We start from the raw sequence: 21247 nt of genomic DNA on the forward strand, positions 1-21247 counted from the left end.
TCTGTGTATCTGTTGTTGTCATTTCAAGACCAATCCTGAGTCCATGGGCTGTCCTCAGGCCCAGCAATGGATTCCCAACAGCAGTGGCTCCTTTTTCCCCTCTCTGTCAGCCCTTTCCCACCTGCACCAGCCTCCTGGTCTGCAGCAGAGCAGGGAGAGGGGCTCATCTGAGACCCCTGCAGAAGGGAGGGAGAGTTGGCATTGCCCTAAAAGCCATTGGGGCAGTCAGGAGCAAGGAGCTTCCTCTGCCTTCTCCCTGCTTCAAAAGAGCTCACTCTTGAGTGCTCTTTGCTGAATGGGGCAGGACACGAGTTACTAATAAGTGAGAGCTGAGTGAAGTTGAAAACAAAATTTGGAAACCTGGCATATTTCAGCATTTTACACTGACAACCCTATATAATTGGTAGTTGGTAGTCTGGCCTGTTTCCATCAATAACACATGTAATCTCTGAGACCTTGCCTGCCTTTTAATTTTGCTTAACATTGCATTCTTCATTTAAAGCATATTATCTATGCTGAACTCCAAGTTTATTTTTAGGCTGCATTCAGTTTTGTGGCATCCTTATAATCTACAGCCTTTGTTTGTATGATTACTTGCTTACCAGTCTCACTGATGCATAAAAAGCACAAGGCTTTTGCCAAATCTTAAGCCTCATGTACTGAAATAATTTCACTTGTATTTCCTCTTGGGCACCAGAATCTATGTAAAGGTCATAACTTTTCCTTTAATGTATAAACTTTTCAAGGTTATACACAGTAATTTTCCAAAATCCTTGTTCTAGTAGGAAACAACTAATCATCCACCAAAATTGTTCATTATTACATCTTCTGTTCTGAGAAAAATATTACATGCATTGATAGCTATCAGAAAAAATTAAACAGAGAAGACTTTTATGAAATATTCAGTTAGACACAATATGTGTTCTACTTTCTAAGCAGAACCACCTGAGATGAATATGCATACTTGAAACAAAATACAGAGTACTCATTTTAGGAAGTACATTTAAAAAATGTAGATCAATAATTACTTTTTTATCATTTAGCCTGCACAGGTTTAAGCCAAAATTTAAGCTAAAGCCACACAGTAATAATTAGGGCTTTAGAATAGCACAGTATCTGACACACATTTAGTAAAAACTGTATAACATATGGTTTTCAGAAAAAATAATGCAAAATAAAATTCCATCTTGTTCAAGGTGTCTGCACTCATCTTTCTTCTGAGAACATTGCTGCCTGCGGGGCTCAGGAGTTCACTTACTAGGAAAATTAAAGTAACTAGTACCAAGGCAAACTTCAGAGCCTGAAACCAAACTCAAGTATCCCAATACTACAATTCCCAGTCCCCATATCCAGTCAGTTACTCTGTTAATGCAAGAGGTCGAGAGCCATCCATGGTTCCTAGACTAGTTTAGGTTACAATAGACTTAAGATCATTGAGTCCAAATGTCAACCCGGCATTGCCAAGTTCACTGCTGAACTATGTCCCCAAATGCCACATGGACAAATCTTTTAAATACCTGCAGGGATGGTGACTCAGACACTTCCCTGAACAGCCTGTTCCAATGATTAAAAACCCTTTCCATGAAGAAATTTTTCTTAATATCCAATCTAAACCTCCCCTGGTGCAACTAGAAGGCATTTCCTCTTATCCAGTCACTGGTTACCTGGGAGAAGAGCCTGACTCACACATGGCTACACCTCCTTTCAAGTAGCTGTAGGGAGCAGTAAGGTCATCCCTGAGCTTCATTTCCTCCAGGCTAAAACACCAACAGCTCCCTCAGCTGCTCCTCATGGGACTCCAGACCCTTCACCAAATTTGTTGCCCTTCTCTGGACACACTTCAGCACCTCAATGTCTTTCTAGTAGTGAAAAAAAGTGGGTTCTGTACAAGAGTTGTATTTTGGGCCAAAATTTTATCCACAGTGAAAAGCCTTATTCTTAGACATGAGATGGACTTTTTTTGTTTGCCAATCCAGATAACAATATTCAATCATAATTAACAGCTCATTTAAGTAGAAAACCCAATATTGCACATCCATAACCCTTACATATGTGTATTTTGGCAACGGCCTCTAAAGCACATGCCATCTTATCTATACTGACAGAAAGTCTCATTCCTTTACAACATTTTTTCAAAAACACAAGTAGGTACTTTAACAACTGCTATAAATTTTAGAGAAAAAGGAGAAGTTGGCATGAGTTGACACAAACAACTAATGATAATGAAAACTTAGTCTGGGAAATTGATAATTAAGTTCTGCTCTTGGGAGAATTACTTCCTTGAATCACACTTGTACCTGCTAGAAGTTACAGTGGTGAAGTTCATGAGGCTTATATGATTAGATAAGTGATTTTTTTTTAAACAACATATCCAAGATAACTTCATAGAGGACTTCTCAATGTGAAAAGAAACTGTAAGAACTTTGATTGCTCTGCCAGTGTAAAGAATTAGTTTCTATTGGAATACTTGTTTTCTTCTGGAACAGAGTTAATTTAATTCTGCTTTTCCTGATTGCCCACACCTTTCCAGAAATGAAAAATTCAGTCAAAAAGCAGCAAACTGTGACTATTTCCTGATCCATGCAAAAGGCAAGTAAGAAAAGCAAGTTTATTATTGACATTATTGTACAGAAGTTTTAATTTTCTCCTCCCCTCCAGAAATGTCACTAAAACTTTCAGCATTTTACCGAAACTTAAAAAAAATACCGACAAGATGTTCTGAAACTATACCTGCCTCCCAAGAGTTCACATAAATGTTTCTGAAATTTCTAAATCTGCTTAAAATTTACCATTAGAAGAACAACTGTTAAGAAAGAATCCAGGATGTTTAGACCAGATGTAAGTGTAGAAGCTGCTCCTCATTTCCTGGATACACTTCACTCAAAGTTTTATTACAGATGTAGCACTTGTCTTGTTTCGTTTCCCAGGCACAGAGCACAGATGTGGCTTTAATCCAGGCTTCAAAAAGGGCTTGTTCACTTTCAGTTCTGCCAAGTCCATTCATTTAATAATTTTTCTGCTGATGGCAATGACTGTCTAGTAGCATATGACATTCTTCCCTGTACTGTAGACTTGAAGTTCCTGCTTTTACAATAGTGCCAACTAACCTGTCCCTAAGTACACCCACTTCTTAATGGATACTACTCATATACAACCCCATGTGCTGGTAGAGACTGGGAAACAGCAGGCTGAACAGCAGTTCTGCTGATAAGAACCACTGGAAAATAGGGTGGAAAGCAGGCAATGAGCCAGTGGTGTGTGTGCTTGCATTACAGATTGGACAAATTACATATGGGCCCACATTAGCAAGAGTATGAACAGCAGATTAAGGGAAATTATTTATTCCCTTTGACTGGGACTGGAAAGGCTGCACCTGAACTATTGTGCCCAGGTTGGTGTCTGCCTGTTATTGATGGATGTGGACAAACTGGACACGTTTGACAATTCCAGTTTTTCAAAAAAAAAAGAAAATTATCATGTCTTTGCTCAATCCAGTGAGGAGGAATAGACAAAGGATTTCACACCTGTCTGAAAGTAGCTATCTAATATAAACATTAGCTGAAAAGAAAAATTACAGAGCCAAATTCTTCCTGGTAGCCAAAAATCCAAATCAAGCAGCAAAAGGCACTAGAATGACGATTTGGGAAGGGGGTTAAGGTTGGGCATTAGAAGAAGCATGTACTGAAAAAAGTTGTCCCAAGGCACTAGTATCACTATGCTTGGAGCTTTTCATAACTTGCCCAGATAGAGCTCCAGTTGCCTTACCTGAGTCTTGGCAATAACCATGCTTTGAGCAGGAGGTCAGTTAAGACACTCTTCAAAGAACATTCCTGTTGTGACATAATTGGCAAGGGCTTTATGGAACCAGACAAGAGATATGAAGTATAAACCCAAGCAGAATCATAAGGAAAAATATTCAACAAGAACCATTTGACTAGGCAGTGTTCAAAAGAAAATGTGACCACTTTTGCTAACAGAAAAAAAAAAAACCAGCTCTTTATGTTTTTTAGAAACTGTGAGAAGAGCTCTCTCAAAGTTTGAACAATGAACTCACATTTGATTTCAACTCTGTGTAGGGCAAAGGGCAGAAAAACATTGAGTTTATGCTTTGATATGGCTATTTGTAGGCAGTAAAATAGAAATTTTAAAAATTAAGAAAAAATGTTCAACAATGCAAAATAGGACTTTTCTTAATTGAAAAATGATGGGTTTTTCAGCATTCAACTGAAATGAGAAAGGGCATCACACAAAACTCCTCTTCAGAAGACCATGATTCTACTTAAAGTCTATGAGATAAAGAAAAATTATTAAGCAACCAAAGACTCAAATCTCACTTCAAACAAAAACCTCACATCCAAATCCATTTGAAACTAATGGGTCACTATACCCAGGCAGATAACACAACTAGGGTATTGAAGCCATTCACAATTCAGAGTTTTCAGCTTTCATATCAGTGAAAATGAAATATTGACAGAAAGTAGATGTCAGCAGAGATCTCTACAAACATTCACTCAATTCACAGGACTTTAACTTTCTTTGGCAAGATCTCAACTCTCTCATTGGAATTGACATATTATTTCTGTCTGATTTCCTCAGATTAAAAATTAACTATTTTCTACTGTCAGTAGGTTTAACTTCAAGGGCACCTATATAAGTGAAATGCCTAAGCTTAGACTTTAGACTGAAAATACATTCAGAGAGTGTAAATTGAAAGGTCTTAACAAAAATACAATTGTCAATAAAAATGCTACTTTTTAATCTATGCACTGGAATTTACAATAAGTAGGAGAAATCTAAGATACCAAAGAGAGCTCAGAGGCACTTACTTTGATTCCTGCTGAAAGTACCAGTTTTAGCTAAACTTTCACAAACTCTTTCTTTTAAAACAGAAAGATACCATAAAACCCAATTCCTTTGAATTTCTCCCTGCCTTGAGCCCAAGAAATCTATGCAGAAACAATAACTCCCAAGCTTGTCTCAAAAATACACATAGTCTCTCCTGTGACTTGTACTTGGCATAAATGATCTGATTTTTATCTGTTTAAGAAAGTAGCAGAAAATTAGCTCCACACTATTTTTTTTCAGGTGGGAAATGCATTTTCCTCACTTTAAAAGTTAATAGACAGATTTTTTCCTAGAATTTTCAGTATTTTATTTAGACATAGACGGTTAAATATAAGCCATACAATGACAGTAACAGCCCTATTCAGTGTTACAAATAGTGAGACATTTCACTGTAACTTTTTTTTTAACAGAGTAAATCCTCCTGAAAACATCAGTAGAAATTAATCTGAAATTTTTAACTTTTTCACCTATTATGGTTTGAGTTGGTTTACAGGTGGAGCTAACTAGGAAAAAAACATTGATTTTCATGTTTCCTAAACTCTAACCTATTAAGGAACATGTAATTCAATTTTTCTGTGATATTCACTAACATGAAATAGACACAGAGGAACAGTGATATAATTTTAACATTTTTAAATGAAACATTTTTAAAGAGTCTGTAGAATTGACTAGAGAATAAGGAGGCCCTAAACATGGTGAAAGACTTACTAACTTACAAAAGAAATAACTTTGTTCACAGTAAGAAAAATACTACCTCTCAATCAGTGAAGTACTTATCAATATAATACTCTTACTGAATTTTTAAAAAATAAACAAACAACAACAAACAAAAAAAACCATACACAAGATGGCCAAAATCTGGATCCTAGGTAAAAAAGGGCACAGACAGAGTTAAAATAAGTTCACACATATCGAACATTAGGTCTTTGGATAGTTTCCCCGAAAAAATACTGTAAAATTCATATATTTTCAGTCTAAGTACAGAGTATATATATATATATACTAAATCTAAGTGAATTACACTGACTGTGCCTGAAATGTTGAAGAAAAAGAGATAAGAGCATGGAAAGAAAGGAATGTGGCTGCTAAATGATCTTGCCCTTGGTTTACACCAGTGCTGTTGCTCACTTATAATTCAAGTAGGAAAAGCCAACTATATCAGAGCTAATGAGCATCTAAAACTACCAGATCTCTGTTTCATTTTCTCTTTTCCATGCAAGGGAGCAGGGTAAAGATGTCCTGTTATGACCTAACATCATTTTCCTCATGCTGGAGAATGAGCCCAAATATTCTCTGCTGGTGGTAACAGGCTATTCTTGGAAGTAAAACACATGGCCAACATGATGTCTCCAAGCTGGCCTGGCTTCATTTTCTCTCTCCCCCACTTACTAGGGCTTTCTGCAAAGCCTTACAGGTCACACCATCACATTTTGTTCACAGCTTTTTTGAACTCCCTCACAAAACAGAAAATATTCTCCCACTGCACTCCTCCTGATGTCAGAATGAAGTACTTAATTTGGAATGACCCTAAATAAATTTTTAACTACAGATGAAGTCATGTCACTGACTCTAGTTTAATTTAATACATTCAGAAACTCAGTTTAAAAAAACAAAACCACAAAAAAGAACGTGGGGGGAAAAGCCCCTGCATTTTAATAAATGAGGATATGACTCTGTAAATAAATCAACAGAAAACACACCAGCTAGACAAAAAGCCTACCTGGAACAGAATTACCTTACCTATTTTTTTCTCTTTACAATGCTCAGTATTGAATAAAACTGCAGCCTTTGTTTATTAACTTTGTTTATTAGCAGAAGTGAAACTGCTCTTTGTTAACTGAGGAGCAGGGAACAATAGCTAAGCACAATAGTCCTGTGAACACAAGAAAAAGTGAACATGAAGATGAACACATTGACTAAAAAGGACTGACACAATTATCGTGTTTCTGTGTGGGTTTAATGATATTGAGATAAAGCCAGACAAGATGCATAAAAAGGAAAAAGGAAGTAGGGAGCCTCTGGCTGTACCTGTTACTTCCAGTGTTCCTCAGAACAACAAACAGATACTTGTTTCTACCTTTTCCTCAGCAGTTCAAACTAATTGCAAGATTAAATTATGAAGTGTTATATTTCTAATTGTTTCTTGTTTGTGAAAATTCATCTTTTATTGAATTGCTCATTCTACTTTTACAATCTATAATAGACATAAAGCTGGAAAGTCACAACTAAGTTTTAAACAAGCACACTACAACATCCAGTTTATCAAGATCTTTTCCAACACTTCTTTAGTGACAATAAGAAACATGGCCAGTTAAAGTGAATACCACATTGCTCCAAAAGCTTAATGGCCAATCACTCAAAGCTCCCTAATTTCTTCACAGCTGATAGTTGAGAGTAGCCACTTCTAAACAAGTAAGGTTCCTTTGTAAGTCCATATGGAAACTACACCTTTGAATATTTTCACACCACTGTTTTATTTCAATGTAATTGAGAAGGTTCCAATTATTCTTTTCTGGTTCGTATGTAAAATCCCATGTTACAATAAAAGTTTCCACAACTTTCATGCAAACATTATGGTGATTACAACTTGGGTATTTTTCCTCATTCTCCATAGCTGCTCATGCAGTTAAAAAAAATTAGAAAATAGTTTCTTAAACCATTGTGAGTCTGCCTATTCCTACCATGTTTTCCTCATTTGACTTTAAAATAAACGTTCTTAGCTGCATTTTTAATTCTTTGTTTATTAAAAAATTCTTCATTTTTCCTCCAATAGATTTTTTTATCTAATCCTTTACCTTCTCCAGCTGTACTGGAACTATCAGTATGACTCTGGTTTTAATGTTTAAGGATCAAGTGGGTAAGCTAAATCCATACTGTTACATACAACAGTGGTAATTTTCCTTCTGCTCTTTACCCTTGTGACAAGGCCAACACTTCCCAGGTAATTTTAGATCTCATTTAAAGTAAGATTAACCATGCCAGTTGTAATTGAAAAAGTACCTGACTCTCCAAGGAAACTATCCAAGTTCATTCCACAACTGCATTCATGCAATTAAAAATATTTTATCTCCAGTTCCATGGCCTCCTCCCCGTGTTTGCAATCCACACTATCCCAAAGGAGCTGCTTTGATAAAGTGCTGAAGATGCAAGAACTGAACCTCAGCTGACAATGAAGATCAGAAGTAAGCAGCTGAACTTACAGCAAAAGTAGGCTGCCAGGAACTTTAAGAATTGCAGATAATTACAGTCAACTTTTTTAACTAACTCATTAAAAAAAAAAGTAAGCAGTCAATCTGCGTGCTTTACATATCCAGATACCTTCAGCTTCATTTCAACAATTTCTGCAAATTCTGATGGGAAAAAACAACTGTCTCAAAGACAACTGTGTTTCAAGTTTGGAAAAAATAGTCATAGTAACAGAAGAAAACGTTTAGAAAACTCTCATTTAAGGGTTTACTGAACATTAAAAAAGGCCACCATCAGAGACACCTTACAATAGGTGAAACAATTTGAATTTTCAGTTCTACTGATGCCATAACATTATCATGTACTACTCCTGCTAAGCACTTTGGACAATTAAAAGAGGAGTTTTCAGAAACTGTGCATAGGAGTAGTGAGCCTTTCTTTCTACATTCAGTCTCACATTGATGACAATCAGCATCTGTCCTTAATTTCTAGAAGAGAAAGCACAATGGATGGGGAAGATCTATAGCTGCATATATTGCTGTAAAATACGCACATCAGACATAGCATTATACACACCCAGAATCATGACACACTCAACTACCACCACTTGCAGTTGTCTATCTATTAGAAATTCCCAAACAAAAACCAAAATGTCTCTAAACCTGTGAGCCAATCAACCACAAAAGATCCCCAGGTGAAAAAAAAAAAAGAAAATGTCAGAGGTGCTCCCTGAACAGAAAGGAAATAACATCTCACAACTATTTGTTTTCTTTAACAGAAAAGTACTTTATTTTCTGGAATTGGGATTATTTTGCAGTTACTGCAGCACCCTTACTATGTGTTATGAGCTTTATGCAAAACTCAAGACTCCTGCTAGGGTATTTTCCATCCACAGTTGAGACAGGATGTACACAAACTTTCATACTCTACACAAAAATTCTCACCTGAAATCTAAACTCCTAGAAATACACTTCTCTTCTGTAAAAGTTTCTTTCTACATATTTGTATCCTATCATAGATCCTGTATCTATGCTGATTTTCATACTTACATGTTTCTTCCTGATTTACTTGAATGCTGTTTCAAAGCAGAAATATTACACTAATATAAAAACATTAGAAATCTAGTTGCCCCTTGGTTATCTCTACATTTTTGCTGACACTACTTATTTTAGGAATTCTATTAAATATCAGTTTTACGGACTGACATATATTTATAAACATCTTAATTACTAGAAGTTATTTTTTATATAGCCTAAGTATTAAAAGTATACAAATTACTGTCCTATCTAAATTATTCACTCAGAAGAAGTTTCACAGTTCATCCTATATTTTACTTGTTTTCACAAATGACACTGTTGTTAACTTAACTTTATTCTAAATTTTCTTTTAAAGGTATTTACCAAATGTGCTGGAAAAAGAGGCTACCTCCGTTGTTGGCAATTAAGCCCATTGCAACATTATTACATTTATAAAGAGCATCTCCAGCAGAGATAGTATTTCTCATAGTCACTCGGGTTACTTTTTTTGCATCATCTGTTGACTTACAATAGGAAGCCATTCACTTCACACCTATAGTTTTAGAAATGTCCAAAACAACTAAGGTACTGTGATAAACGTTTCTACCCTCACTATGAAAGGAAAAATTACTTTTTCATTGGACAACTACACACATAGCCAAAACAGAGACACGCTAAATAATAGGTCAGACTGTCTCGGCTCCGAAATGTAACACCTCCTGACATTGCAGTATCATGATTAGAATGAGTTCATTCCACATTGTTTACAACATTCATGAGCATTTTCAATTATTAAGTAGCCCCTATCTTTTTACTTCTGTGACAGGAGTGTTCCTATCTTGATAATTTCCCTTTTCTCAAAAACAGGAAATAAATGTGAGCAATGTTGGGAAAGCAAGCCTCAGCAACTCTTGGTTGTGCTCAACACGTGATTGTCTCAACTTCACCCAAGCAAACTACACCAACATGTTTGATGCTGAATAATCACCACCAGACATGGTGTTTGCAATTATTTCTGATACATCTTGGGTTTGACTGTCAGTATACTTACTGTAAAAGTAGCACCAGTGAAGCCACATTGCTAGCAGCACTCTAGGGAGAGAGCCTCTTAAAACAGTTTACCAATTCTCAGAAGACTTATTTTCCATACTGATCATATTTTTAAAGTAACAGATAGTAAGGCCAAAACACAAATTATTTTAATCATGCTAATATAATTTTTTTTAAAGAGGAAGGAGCTCAGAGAGACAGTTGTTCTCACCTGCAGCAGGGTCTTTTTGTAAGCATGTGAACAAAGTGTGCAATGACTTTCATCACGCTAATTATATCTAAATCCATGCCTCCATACCTCCCCCTTACTAAAAAGTGTACTGAACTCAATTTCTCAGAAATAAAATATGTCTATATAGATTGCAGCAGTATTTCTTCATTTATGATTAAAACTATTTGATAAAAAAGTATTTGGTAAAAGATAAGAAATTTGTGCACCAAAAACTATATAAATAATACTTAATCCAATACTATTTCTGACAGATAGAGCACTTATTTGGGAAACTCAAGCACTTGTACAAAACCACCCCAACTAATCAGTGTCAGAGAAAAGCTCAGAATTTAATCCTATATTGAAATCCCTTAACCTCTTAATTAAAGCCTATTAATTAACCATTAAGAGCTCAGAGCTCCTGGGTATACATAAGGGTTGTAAGAGAATGAAGCCAGGTCCCAGCTGGCCTGCTGCCCATAACCCCAGAGTGCAGGAAGCAGCAGCAGCAGGTCCCAGGAGCTACCAGAGGGAGAAGGGAGACTGACAGCTCTGAATATCTGTTTTCCTACAAAGCTTGAAAGCTGTTGTAAATATAAACAGATTTTACTCACATTTGTTTAGTACAATTCCACTTAAACAAGAATAAATCTTAGTTCTGCTCCTCATCAAGCACTTATTCTCCTGCATCATACTTATGTTCATGCATTTTATGCACATAAATTACTATATTGTTATGCTATCATGTAAATTGCTGAGAAACCCTTTTCCGCTTTTTTTCTTTTTTAAATAAGACCTGCAGGCCTAATCCCTGAGTGGGTAAAATGCAAATCAAACTTGGCAGACTTGGGCAGAAGGAAGCCTTATTTTATAATATGGTTTTCCTTTTGCTCTCTCTCACAGAGGTACCCTCAACTGCAATGACTTTGTAAAAAATCTACTATCCTACTAGTAGACATTCTGGAATAACATCTGGGGGGAAAAAAAGAATATTTATTATCCTCCCTACTGCAGAATATGGTCAATTCCACCTGTTCAAAATAAATCATGTTCAAAATTAATTGCCATTCTTATTTTGTATGTCTTTTGTATCTAGGACTGACCAGACGTTACTATTCAAAGATGACACAATATCAATACTGATATATTTCCAATTCTTTCTGCTATTGTAACTAAACTGCTACAACAGGATCTTTGCAACAGTTGGTTTCCAACATCAGAAGCAAGAGCTTTCTTTAAATATGAATACCCAAAGAAGCTGCTTATTGTATTCACAGCTGTCATCTTTCCCTGGCTTCTAAAGGTGGAGTCATAGGAGAGGCAAAGGCATGGCTATGATACCACAGCCAATACCTGAACAAATCACCAGAGGAGATAAAGTTGTGATCCTAGGATTACCACAGCTCCTCTATGTTGCATGCCTAAGCAAAGAAAGAATATTCATTTATTTACATAGGCAATTAATCTTGTAACAGGTAGAAAATGGGAAATGTATACAGTGGAGAGCCAAATCCAATAGCTAATCTTTTAAACAATAGTTTCCAACACAACACATAGCATAATACCTTATTAAGAAATGCAATGTAGATACTGTAAAAAATGATGAAATATGACTACAGTATGCTTGCTACTTTAAATTTTCATTTCATCTTGAGACAAACACACTGCTGCTTCTGAAGTTACCTATTAATCAGGTTTTTGTCATACAAATATTAGTGGTTTTCACCCTGTTGGTGAACACTGCACTAGAAAAAATAAAACTTGTTTAGCTCTTAGGCACATGACTGGGAGAAGAGGGTATCCACAACTGTTCCAAAACTGTTTTCTGACACAGTCTGCATACATGGATAGTATACCTGAGATTAGAGACCTGCTGAGATTTTGTCCTGCTGACAAAAATCAAAGTTCTTTGCTTAATATCCTCACACTCAAACAAGAAAATTCATTTTCTATAATAAACCTATTCTTACTAATCAACTGTTGAAACAGAATATGTAAATGGATACAAAACTTCATAAAGGATGAGAAAAAGGTGACATACAGAAAGAATAACTTGAATTAATAACTAGACCAGCTTTCAAATTTTGGAGTAATTGAATCATGTTAGTGACAAATCCAAATTCCAAATAGGCCTCAGTAAAAACTGGATTTTTGTTTCTGTGACAGTGCCTTTTTTTGCTCTGTGAGAATCTACACCGTCTGTTAATGTTATTCATAGATAAGACTTTGTACTCAGTAGTATTCCTCCTCACCCCAGGCTTCTGATCAACTCGCTCTGGCACCATCTGTCTGTGTTTGTTCTGGGTCCAAGATACTCCAGGAGCCACATCACTATGAATTTACTTCAACTTTCTCTCTACATAGATCATAATCAGAAAAACATCTTTTGGAAGAGAATTTTTTTTTAAACCAATATTACTTCTACTGTCATCACAGAACAAGCACCCATGAGTGCACAAGTAAAAGCAAATGGGAATGATGATGCTGAAAAAGTAAAAAGTTATAATCATCTGTAAAACAGAAGAGCTGATGGAGGGTTTGATGATATAAATATTTTGTGGACTGGCCTCCTTTTGGAGCATACCTGAACGTTCTATCTGTTCAACTGTCCTCAAATCTCTAAAACCAGAACTAGAGTGAAGACTACCACCACATAAAAATCTTCTCCAGGTGATAAAAGACAATTATCTCATCTAGTATATCTTCTGTAAGCAAATGTGGCAGAGCTCCACATCCTGTAGTCAGCCTTTCTAAATCAGTCTAATCCTTTCCTGCCTTAAATAAGGGAGAATAAATAGACACTTCTTTCCTCTAGCCTTGCTGCCCCCCAACAACTCTTCAATTAAGGTATTAACATTTAATTATATAATTAATTCAGAAAATACTACAACTACTCCTTATCAAAGGAATATAACAAGACAACAAGGATAACAACACTTTACTGATCTTTACTCTGAAATTGTATCACAATCAACCACTGCAAATACATCAAAATAAAAGTACACAAGTGAGAGAATAAACCCTCCCAAAGACAAATACAGCATTAACTCATAGCTATCAATTAAACAGAAATGTTGTTGAAAGAAGTTTTGAGTTTAAAAACATGTAACCAACATTACTGAACTTTCATCTGAAAAGCTCTGCAGCTGGAAAGCCTAATTGTATTTTCAGCAAGCCTAATTGTGTTTCCTGACTCCAGGGAACAGGAATTCCCCAGATGCTGTTGACTGACAGGTCTGGTTCTGCTTTCAACCTGCAAATAAGCAAAAACACCTACTGCTATGTGAAACTTAGTATGAAAACCATCCCTGTTTCCACTGGTATCCTTGGCAGCTGGAAGTGCCCATATTCAGCACTAGCCACAGCTGGGTCATTTGTAAAGTCATTCCAGAGGTACAGACTACTCTCAGTACCTGCATTCAGTAGCAAACCTTAAGATGTGGCTTAGACCACACAGGCAGCCTTTATGAAGTACCAAACACTTTCAGTACAAAGAAACTCAGAAGGCACTCACCAGTTCCTTTTCTAGAGTTACTGGCATTAACTGTTTCAGAACTTGCTTCCTGGTTCTGAAATCTGGTATTGGTTCATGAACCTAATGGTTGATTTTCCAAGAATTCAATCCAGCATCTAGAGGGTATTTATGCAGCTATGGTGTTATAATTGATTCAACCAGGACCACTGAATCTCTTTTTCCTGAATATTTATTCAACATTTTTCATTATGCTCTTATCTTGATATCCCTATCTGCGGTGCAAAATAAAAATATTTAGAATATTTTGTATATCAAATTAATTTTTATTAAAACTACTTTTTAGAAGCCTTTTTTATTGCACCAATGACTATGGATTTAAGAAGCCTGATATACTTGATACAAACAGTTAAAATTCATCAGTAAAGCCACTTTGATTGTTTCAGGAAATGTTATTTTTACTACTAAATAAACTTTTATACATCTGACTTCAAATTCTTCATCAGCTGTCTTCCCAATTCATCCAATAATTAAAAAACTTGTAGTTATTTCCAGAATTTTTTCAATCACTCAGTAGCACATACAGCAGAAGAAATGAAGGTCTCTTTCCTTCATATTTTCTTGCTAACAGTTTATATGGAAAAAAACAAAACAAAAACAAAACAGGGATTGCTCTGGGATAAAGATAGTGCTCTCAAAAAACAAGTTAGCACCTTTACATTAGTCATACCCTTACTCATGTGTGATACTCAACTTCAATATCCTAGGAGGTTATTCCTCTTTGGTAAAAGCCATGCTGAGTTTTTCCAGGTAAAATGTTGAAAGGATGAAACAGATAGAAATAAGGTGATAAGGAGAAATATATTGAAGGGTATGAAAAGAATGCTTTGATCTATAGTCTCATGCAAAAGGTTTAGAGAATCATCCCTGGAGAAAGCAGCTCTTAGCCCATAATAGCAGGTGACCCTAATTACAAGCACTGAACACACCAGAAAGCTCAAGTCAGCAGTTTTCATATAAAAACAGAAGCTGTAATGCTAAAACAAGCCCAAGCCAAGCACTATTGTTTTTCCCAAATGATGAAAACAGACACTCATAACTCTGCTGTCTTGTGTGAGTGCATCCTGAGCACACTCTACATTTACAGTACTACAAGGGTGGCTGCATGACTCAGAAGCATGGCTTCAGGGAAGAGACATCACTTCCATTAAAGCCTAACTAGTTCCAACATCCTTTGATTTTATGATTCTGACTGCCAAGCTTATTATTTTCTCTTGGAAAACTCAACCAAAAAGAAGAACACTAATCCATAAGCATTTCTTTTGAAATATTTTAAACTAGATAATGCAGAAAACACTATAATGTGTTGATCTACTCTTCAAATCCAATAGTATTAACTTAAATTTAAAATGTTTAGATTACAGAAAATACTAACAAATAAAAAAAAAAATTTAAAAACCAAATATCCACAGTGAGGAAAACTGTAACAAACACCCCAGAGAGCCAAAATAAAATATATTGGGAACTTGCCAAAGAGAGATAAGAAATCTTTAAACTAGAAAAACAGAAGTCTTGAGTTTGAAGAAGATGACTTATGAAAACAATTTTTGTGTTATTAAAAGGAATTGTCCCAACTAACTGGAGCCCAGAAATCATACACCAAGCACAGCCTGGCTGTACATTCTGGTTTTCTCTGTTAGGTTTCAGACTAGAATTCTGTGTAAGCAGAAAGGCTGGAGGATTGCTGAACTCCCAGGCTTCCCTTCAGCTTCAAGCATCCTAACTGCTGTTCCATAGCATAAAGTTTTTGTGCCAGGCTTATATTCCTAATGGGAATACTAATTCAAAATGAAAATTTACCAGAGGGCAAGTGACAAAGCGTGTCATGCAAAGTGATTCAGATAATATAAACCCCATGGAAGTTCAGATCTTGATATTTGTTATGTTCATAACAAGAATCATGAACCTGACCACAATGCATCAGTGTAACATCACACACATTTTTTATGTTGTATCCAGTTATATTATGTTCCCTGCTTGAAGAGAAAGACAAATGTGTTTTAAAAGCTGATAGAATTTTCTATCAATCTAACAAAGTATAAGAATCAGAATATATTCTTTTTTCCTTTTGCTTAGTCTCTGCCAAGTCATCTCCATGAATGTGACTAAGAGATTATTTTGTCAAAATAGAAACTCTATAAGAAAGCTAAGAATGTTGTTTATTGCAATATTTCTTTGGTGAAAAGAAAAAAGTTATTGAAAAGTTCCACAAACTTGAATTTCCCTCAAATTGACCTAAATAAAAAACTTATGTACCATGAATGGTTGAAAATTTATAGACAACCATAAAAAACCTCTACACATAGTAGCAGCTGTGGATGCACTGAATAGTCATTTCTAAATTTAAAAAAAGTTTTCTACAATGTAGATCTGTATTTTCAAGAATAATTACCTGGGTTGGTTTTTTTTTCACATTTTCACTATACTTTATTCAGAGTGCCTCAGCAATAAAAGCCACTCCTCTGCCAGTTACTCCCTGACAAACCAGAAAAGAAGGTGCAGATTGCATTTAGCAAGACAAAACCATCTCATGTCACCTCTTGGAATAATCTTACTTGGAACTAGCACTGTTGCATATAAAAGAAGGTTCACATCACTTCCACTCCCAGAACATGCCCAGTCAGTCATTTTAAGGAGAATGACATTAAATTATCATGAATAATGTACAGCCAGTATAGCACAACAGCTGGGGTCTGATCTTCTCTAAAAGTTTTGACCTTCCTAATAACAAGACTTGATAAATCATTAATTGATGCATTATCTTTATCACTGATCCTTCACAGAATGAAATGCATAATTTTTCTTTGGAAAATAAAAATTAAAGCAATCATTAGGATTACAGTTAATGCCAAAATGTATAGTGTATAGCCTCTAGGTTTTGCAAGAACACCTTTTTGCCTCTGTTCTAAATGTTGTATTGGAAACTGAGGTTGCTGAAAGAGCTGCAGGCTTACCATGGTTTCCTCTTATTATAAGAGTATCACTTCTGTCTTAAGTTAAGCTTAAGCCAGCATTTTCTAAATCTATTTGCTTATCTCATTCAGACAACCTGTCATCCCTCTAGGGGTACTGTCTATTTTTTTTTTTTTTTTTTGAAAGCAGTTCAAATCAGGATGTTGTCAGCATATTAGTAGTGCCACAGCCTGTGACATTCACAAACCCTGAGAAGTTGCAAAAATTAGAGTGAAAATACTTCCCACAAAGCTTTTAGAAGCTGTTCTATGTTAATGTGTTGCAGTCTGTATTATCTAGTAAGCATCATTTAACATCTCCATGCATATACATATGGAAACTTCTTCAATCATATAATGCTTTACTTCTTCTGTTGCATAACAAAAAATATCCAGAGATTTTAGTACACAAAATAGGCCAGATATAGCACCAATTCAGCCTTAGCTTATAAATAAGTGGATATTTTCCTTTATTATTCTTTCATCCAATTTATTATTCAAGCAAAGTATATGAATACATATTATGTCACTTTGGGGAATTTCTTTCACCTTTTCCTTGCCCACAATGCTAACTGCTGGCCAGCTAAGTACTTCTGGGGGTATTTTTCTTCCTATACACTAGTCTGGTTTTATAACCCCAGATCCTCAAGGAATTCTTCATTATACCATACTACTTGGTTTTTGTTTAAAGTTTAGTTCTAACTTTCACAAATAGACAATAATTTTATTACATTTTCCCTGATCTTTTTAATATTTCTTTTTAATAAACTTTATTAATTACCAAAAATATAGAGTCTATTCTTTTTTAATTAATCATATTCTGCGGTTCTGCTGAATGCTTAGGCTTAAAATAGATCAGCTGGGTTACAATTAAGAAATATATTTCTTTTGATCACGATATTTACCTGTTCCAAACATGTTTATTGTTGTCTGCTGTATGTGAATATTGTCTATCCCATAATATCCTCATAGAGAAGCTGATAAAGTACAGAGTGGATGAGCAGACTTTGATGTAGACTGAGAACTGGCTGAATGGCTGGGCCCAGAGCAGGGAGATCAGTGGCACAAAGTCTAGCTGGAGGTCAGTTCCTAGAGGCTTATCCCAGGGGAAATGTTGAGTCCAGTCCCATTCAATATCTCACTGATTTAGATGACAGGGAAGTAAACTTCAGCAAGTTTGAGGATGACACCTAACTGGGAGGAGTGGCTGATCTGCCAGAAGGTCATGGTGCCATCCAGAGGAACCTTACAGGCTGACCAGAATCTCAATGTTCAACAAGGCAAAGTGCAAAGTCCTGAGCCTGTGGAGGACCCATCACACCACTGCAGGCTGGGAACTGCCCAGCTGGAGAGCAGCTCTGCAGGAAAGGACCTGCAAGTCCTGGTACACTCCAGGTTGACCATGGGCCAGCCTTGAGGAAAGGGAAGCAAATGGCATTCTGAGCTGTATTAGGAAAAAACATTTCTATGAGGCAGAAGGAGGTGATCCTGCCCTTTATTCAGCCCTGGCAAAGCCACACCTCGAGTTGTGTCCAGTTCCAGCCACCCCAGCTAAAGAGAAACATTGGCATACTGGAGACTGTCCAACAAAAGGTGAAAGGGATAGAGACTGCAGCATCTCTCACATGAGGACAGACAGAGCTTGAACTTTTTAGTCTGGAGAAGAAAAAGTTTAGGAAGGAGATCTTATCAATAAATACAAATACCTGAAGGGTGCAAAGAGAATGGATCCAGGCTCTTTTCAGCAGCATCCAGTGACAGGATCAGAGGCAATAGGCACAAACTGAAGCACAGGAAGTTCCCTCTGAGCAGAAACACTTTTCATTCTAGGGGTGACTAAGCACTAGCTCATGTATCTCTTACCCAGAGCTTTTCTAGAGTCTCCATCTCTGGATATATTCAAAATTCAGCTATGCATATTGGTAAACAATGGCCCTAGGTGACCCAGCATGAGGAGGATCAGGCAAGAGGACCTCCAGAAGTCTCTTCCAACCTCAACCATTCTGTGATTGTGGTACAGAACTCATGTCCAAGGGCAGACTAATCCTACCTCTGCTCATAACGACACATGGTCAATGGTTCTACAAAAATACCTTCTCCAGAGCAAAAGTGAAATCTGTAACATGATACCTTGTTTTCAGACACTACTAACTCCTATTCTTCTACTGCTCACCACATTTTGTCCTCCCCAGATTCACTGTAAAAAAATCTTTTTCATCAGCAAAGGTGGTCAAACAGATATCTTGAAATTAGATTCAGATACTGACAGTGATTTCAACTGGAAAATGTCCCAATATGTATGAATACTGGTAAAAGTTTTACAGACATTTATTCTCCTCCCCAGTGTCCTACAGTGTTCCCTGGTACAACACTTCTTTGCAAGCCATCAATGTCAGAAAAAGAAATGGAACTTACAGGTGGTACCATTAGTATTTCTGTTTAATTTTCTCTCTGAAAGTTTACCATAATCACAAAAATAAATCCTGACAATTAATACTTTAATGAAATTATCAGAAATAAGCAGTGCTTGAAGACACTTTTAGAAGTCACTTAGTCCATTCTCTTGTTCCAGCACAGGACCAGCTAGACTTCTAACAGATATTTCCCAAACCTGCTCCTTAAAATTTTCACAGCTTCCACACTTGTCCTAAACAAAGCATGCAAGCATTTTAAGCTTTCTTTCCATTAAAAGGTTCTCCCTGCCAAGTTCAGTCTTCCCTAATGCAACTTAAGTTTACTGCTTTTCAGTTTCACCATGAGATGAACATGGAAAAGTGATAATTTCCTCCTATTCTTCAACAACATTCTGTATAATTTAAAGAGTTGTCCATCTCCTTCATTCCCTAGGATTTTCTCTTCAGAAGGCTGAATTAACTCATGTGTTTGTTTCTTTCCTAACACATACAGTGTTTTTTAGGCACCTAATTATTCATTCCTATTACTCTCCACTGAATTACAATTGCTCCATATAGTTTTTGAAGGATATGCTATTCCAGGTGAGATCTTACCAAAGCCTAGCAGTGTGACAATTTCTTGAAAGTGCTTCCTGGCTAGGATCTGTATATTCCTGTATGACATTAATCTCCTTCAGGATACTGGCTACAGCTCAACTTACATACTATTAGGGCTCCCTGATTCTCTGCCAAAGAACATTTCCCTACATCATTTTGGTTTGTTCTATGCCAACTACATAAACTACCCCTACAGAACATCACTTTGTATTTTTCCTTTTGAATAGCATCATAACATCAAAACCATAGCTTGGAGTTTTCAGGATATTTTTTTTTTAATATAATCCTGCCATTAGGTGTTAACAAAAGGATGTATAAATTCACTGAGTATATAAATTAATTAATTGCTCCATTATATAATAAAAACAGTGAACAAAACTGGTTCCCAAAGAAGTCACCATTCAAAAAATCCTTCCATAATAACAGTAACCATTTATTAATATTTTTGTTAACTATAACTCATCTGTTTACACTGCCCATGTAGTATTTTCAGTTTCTTGAAAGCCATATGCTTCATGTGTACAACACTAATGAACAGAACAGATTTTGCTGTGTTAAGGAAACTGGGACTACAAAGTACTGAGGTGTTGTGAACAAAACGTAATATTGCCAGCATGTAATAATAACAAAAGAAAATTCACTCTGAATACTGTATACAATTCTATAAGCAGTTAAGTGAGTATCAGAAAAAGAGCTCAGAATAATAGATTACAGAATATTAATTTTTTGTCCTCTTTTTCCATTTTAATTCATGAAAATTTTTGACTATGTATTCTCAAAAAACATCACAGCTTTCATGACTCACAAGTATGAAGATCCACTTACATATATATATTTAAAAATAAACAAAAATTGATTCTGCCTGGAAAGTAATTAACAACTTATATGCATGCTTTATACCAGGTATGCAGGAGTTCAAAGGCAAACATTTCTTTTATTACATGAACTTACGAGGCATAAACCTCTAGAAGAAGAAAAGAGCAACTTAAGGGTTTAAAGCTTAAATAATATCTGAAATACATTTTAGGAATTGGAAATTTTATAACAACAAATACTTTTTAGTTTCATGAAAGAAATATTTTTCATCTCCATGCTCTAAGTTCTACTCTAAGATAATGTCCTAGCTTTGTCAGTTTCTGTTAAAACTTAAAATTTTCAGATAGCAAAAAAAAAAAAAAAAAGCATTGGCTTAACCATACAAAAGGTTCATGGGTTAAATACTGGCTCCATCAAAGTCAAAATTTCCTCAGCTTTGACTGACCTAAGATTTCACCTTATATCCGCTGAAGTTCTGAAACTTTACTGATATTCTAAAGTATGAAAAAAATGACATGGTATTTTCCTGGACCTTAGAAAGCTCTTATGACACATTATGTAGGTTCACATAGCATTCTATGCATGACTCAGACCACGCATATGCATAGACATGCTATAAATCATGCTAC

At 35.9% G+C, this 21247-nt stretch overlaps 1 protein-coding gene across 3 annotated transcripts in view; it reads right to left on the reverse strand.

Annotated features, from left to right (window-relative positions):
- Nucleotides 1–21247, reverse strand: part of RIMS2 (regulating synaptic membrane exocytosis 2) — a 449695-nt gene that overhangs the window by 367887 nt on the left and 60561 nt on the right. The gene's annotated exons all lie outside the window — the stretch shown is intronic.

Source organism: Oenanthe melanoleuca, chromosome 2 (assembly GCF_029582105.1).
Source record: "Oenanthe melanoleuca isolate GR-GAL-2019-014 chromosome 2, OMel1.0, whole genome shotgun sequence".
In the NCBI taxonomy this organism is placed as follows: domain Eukaryota; kingdom Metazoa; phylum Chordata; class Aves; order Passeriformes; family Muscicapidae; genus Oenanthe; species Oenanthe melanoleuca.